We start from the raw sequence: 4,432 nt of genomic DNA, 5'->3' as shown, positions 1-4,432 counted from the left end.
CATTTGTGCCATAATTATCGTAGGTGATAACCAGTGTGTCATACCGCCATCGTCATCATCGCGCGGCGCATGCGCTGTGTCATTTGTTTTCTCGTCTCGGCCGCCGCGAATGGGACATGCTTGTTGGCGTCTCACGTTTGTGTTTACCAAGAATCCGTCGAAATCTTACGTGTTAAAGCTTCGTCTGCAAAGAGGAAAGTGCGTATGCTTCATTTTACACCTTCGTGGCACAATAAGCGTAGTATTTCCATTGTATCTGAAGTCATATGAGCACGCATTATTCCCGATCTGACCGATGTAAGTCATGCAGAAACTTCCGACGACAGCCCACGTCCGGAAGAAAGCTCGCTTGTCAGTACAAGCGATGCTCGAATCACTCCCTTCAAGAAATCGGCTACAAATTCGTGAACCGCCCGTGCAAAATGCTGACAGCGGTATTTCGCTACATGAACCTGGCAGCGTCGCGTCTAGTGATTGTGCTCAGTCAGAAACAAGCGACAGCAACGGGTTGACGGTTCCCAGCAAGCTTCAGTAATTTCTGATAATTTTTTGGAAGATGCAGGAGTTGCCGCAGATAGCACTGACGTGGTGCACGTGGGAGACAACGCTTCAGAAACTGTAGACAGCCCAACACGGAATGAAAGCGGGTCTAGCTCTGAACACCAACACATAGCGAACTGTGAGGATTTTTCTTCAGAACTTGCAAAGTGGGCACTTGAGAATCACATAACTCACAAGTCATTGACGCTTCTCCTGGGGCTTTTGAAAAATCACAACTGTTTTTCAAAACTTCCAAAAGATGCTCGAACGCTACTGGAAACTCTCCGTAGAACAGCAAACGTTGCTCGTATCACCACACTTCCTCCGGGGCAGTATTGCCATTTCGGCCTCAAGAGAGGTTTGATGGACCTTCTTGGCGGTAGAGAGTGTGTGCCACAATTGCTTAGCCTATCATTTAACGTTGGCGGTTTGCCATTGTCGAAAAGTTCACGACAGCAACTGTGGCCCATTCAGTGTTTGGTGTACATTGATTCAGAAAAGGATGTGGGTCCCCTTATTGTAGGTGCGTTTGTTGGCCCTTCGAAGCCTGCTTCCGCTAATGAATTTCTGCGCTGTTTTGTTTCTGAACTGAAGGATTTAAGCGAGGAAGGAGTTTCAATTTCCGGTCACATTGTCAGAGTAGAAACAAGAAATTTCATCTGCGACGCTCCCGCCCGTGCCTTCATATTTCATACGAAAGGACACAGTGGCTACTCAGGCTGTCCAAAATGCAACGCTGAAGGCAGCTTTAATGGTAAGTTATTTTATGCAACCGTGTCTGGCAGTCGCAGAACTGATTCCTCATTTCGAGACCAGGCTGATCCAGAACACCATGTGGGCGCTTCAGTACTGACAGAGCTCCCTATAGACTGCATCACCTCTGTTCCATTAGATCCAATGCACTTGGTGTACCTCGGGGTGATGCGAAAGCTGATCAACCTGTGGTTTGCAGGACCATTAGTAGTTATACTTGGTCCTGCAGCTTGTAGGCGAATATCTGCAAGGAGTGCTGCGCTGGGAATGCATGTTCCTATGGAATTTTCCAGGAAGCCAAGGACGATGGATGAGAAGGACCGCTGGAAAGCTACGGAGTTGAGGACTTTCCTTCACTACACTGGACCTATAATCCTGAAGGGCGTCCTGTCTGCAGCATTTTCAAACTTTCTGGTATTCCATGTGGCAACTACCATTTTGAGCACCCCATCGCTGTGTCAGGAAAATGCAGACTATGCTGAAAAACTATTGGTGCAGTTTGTAAAAGGTTTCGCTACCCTTTACGGAGAGGAAGAGGTGTCTTATAACGTGCACTGTCTGCTGCATCTAGCAGATGATGTTCGTCTGTATGGTGCCCTTCAATGCTTCTCAGCATTTAAGTTTGAAAACAATATGCAGCTTATTAAAAGACTTCTTCGTAAACCTGGCTGCCCTCTCCATCAGATATACAACAGATTAGCAGAAAGGCGAGTACATGGGAATGTTGCTCCATCCACAAGGGAGACTCATCCGTTTGTTCTCTCGGGCAGCCATGACGGGCAGTTCCTTCCACCGGACTGCAAGCATCCGCAGTACAAGAAACTGAAGTTTCAATCGTTTACTTTAACACTGTTGCCAAGTGACAACTGTTGCCAGATCGAAGATGACCTCGTAATCGTTGAGAACTTTGCCCATATGAGGTCAACTGGGCTCGCATGTATAATTGGGAGAAAGTTTTGTGTAAGAGAGGCACTGTACACTTTCCCAATGGAGTCATCCCATCTCAGAATTGAAGTTGCTAGTAGACTTTCTTCATTAAAGTGTTGGCCGGTTGAGAACGTAAAAAAAAATGGTAAAGCTGACATACCAAGACAAGTTCGTTGTGATGCCGCTCTTGCATATAGCTTAACACTCCTCGTCGTCCAGCTTCTTTTTGTTGATTCATACCTGCCAACTACTACCGAATTTCGTTCAGTATCCCGATTGAACGGACGCACCCTCCAATCTCCCAGAAAATTGGGGCCTTGGTCTTTTCTTCTCTCATTTTCCTCTAAAAGCTGCGCAAACGTATTCCTGGAGAATTAGACAGCCCGTAAAACATATTTCGCGGCATGACCATCCATGGCTGGTGGTCGCGGCAAGTTGTGTGTTACATCGTGTCGGTATTTCTCGTGAAGACGTGCAATCGTCCTGTCGTCAGTCCAGTCTCGTACGGTAGTTTTATATCCTCTGGTGGGGCTCTCCAAACAGAAGAAATAACTGCACGCGTTCGTCATACGTGCCATGCGCCTTTTCGCGCCTTTTCTGGTTGAGCACAACCAGCCGCTGAGTGTAAGCGACCACGTGTGACCGCTGTTCTGGAAGATGTTCCCAAAATGTGACAAAGCGAAGCGCCACTGGTGTGGACGGACGAAGACCACTGCCATCATGGGTGAAATGGCTTCGGCCGCGCAAAATGCAATGTTGGAGAGCCAGAGACGACGTGTCTTCGCAATTGCGGTTGACAGAAGCAACAGTAGTGTGTTGCATCCCCGCCCGCTACTGACTACTTATGACGTAGAGGACTCGCACTATAGTGGCAACGCTATTTCAATCGCACAACATTCATACGTCCCCCACCCCTGTCGCGCTGCAGGTAGTCTCCCGAATTTTGAGTTCGTCATGTTGGCAGGTATGGATCATGAATGAAGAAAAGAGAGCACCTTCGTTGCATTTACATATATTCATATATTTGCATATTTCTTGTTTGTATCATCGCTTCCATTTCCTGAGACGTATTTGTCGGTAATGCCTTTTCTCAATTAACAAACTCGTTGTCTGCTGATTACTACCAGGAGCAGGATGAAGTAAAGGCAGACGTTTGGCAGACGTTTTTGATATTTAGCAAGCTGCACTGCACACTACTTGTCACAGATAAGCCCGTGCATGGAAGTACCCAACCTAAGAAAGCAGGTTAGTGTGAGCAGGTGAGTTATTCTGTTGCTATTCTCAATTTCATATTTCTATTTTTAGATGAAGTACTGTATTGTTGACATCGTTGAAGAGGGGACTGTTGAACTTGTCCCGGCAACTTGGGTAGCTGGCAACCAGTGCTCCTGGCCACCTGGACCAGGTGATAAAAAAATCTGCATTAAACGATGTGTGATACCAGGACAGGATTGGAGAAGGTATGAAGTAGCAGTAAAGGGAACGTTCGGTAAGTATTTGATGTACTGAAAATTTACAACCCCTATTTACAATGTCCGTACCGGGGCCTACCTTTTCCATTGCAGACAAATACGAAGATGGGTGTCGAAAACTTGATCGTGCTCAGTTCACATCCGACCTGGAATCTAGTCACGAGGCAAAGAAAAGAAAAGTGAAGAAGCCTAAAAAATATGATGACATATATGACGCACCTGTGCCGCCTCTCATGTTTCGCCGGAGCTCAGCATCATCCTGTATGCTTCGATTTTGCTCTATGTAATAAAAATCTTTGCTAATCCTCTGCTTCACCATTGCAGCAGCTGACATTGCCGAACCTGATGAAGGTGACCTTTCCGAATACTTTTAACACATACGTGAAAATAAATGATTCGATGAATGCTAAATTACCATCAATCCTTCATATTCTAGATGACACTGTGCTGTCCAGAACCTCAAACACCAGCATAGGTAAGTGGCTTTGTAAGTTCTGTTTGTCCTGAAGTGCGCTTCAGGTGCAAATGTTGCGGCATCTTTGCAGAACTTGCTTTGTGCCCACATTGTGCTGCTGCTTGAAACTATTATCTTGATGTGTTCTCCATTGGTCAATAGTGCTTGCATATTGTCTACCTTATTTCTCTTGCCGTCTTCAGATGATATCACTCATAGTCCAACGGTTTGCGAAGACAACTTTGGAAGCGCAAGCATGAAAGGTGACGAACCAACTTGAGCACGT

The 4,432-nt window shown here is 46.2% G+C and overlaps 1 long non-coding RNA gene across 1 annotated transcript; it reads left to right on the top strand.

Annotated features, from left to right (window-relative positions):
- The first annotated feature begins 3,840 nt into the window (after positions 1-3,840).
- Positions 3,841-4,155, top strand: LOC135366743 (uncharacterized). The gene is made up of 3 exons (XR_010414277.1): positions 3,841-3,953; positions 4,017-4,043; positions 4,129-4,155. It is a non-coding gene; the product is annotated as an uncharacterized LOC135366743 (long non-coding RNA).
- Positions 4,156-4,432: the final 277 nt, after the last annotated feature.

This window comes from Ornithodoros turicata, chromosome 1, assembly GCF_037126465.1.
Source record: "Ornithodoros turicata isolate Travis chromosome 1, ASM3712646v1, whole genome shotgun sequence".
NCBI classification, from domain to species: Eukaryota; Metazoa; Arthropoda; class Arachnida; order Ixodida; family Argasidae; genus Ornithodoros; species Ornithodoros turicata.
The sequence above is the reverse complement of the archived record's forward strand: the minus strand, read 5'-3'. Positions and strand labels throughout refer to the sequence as shown.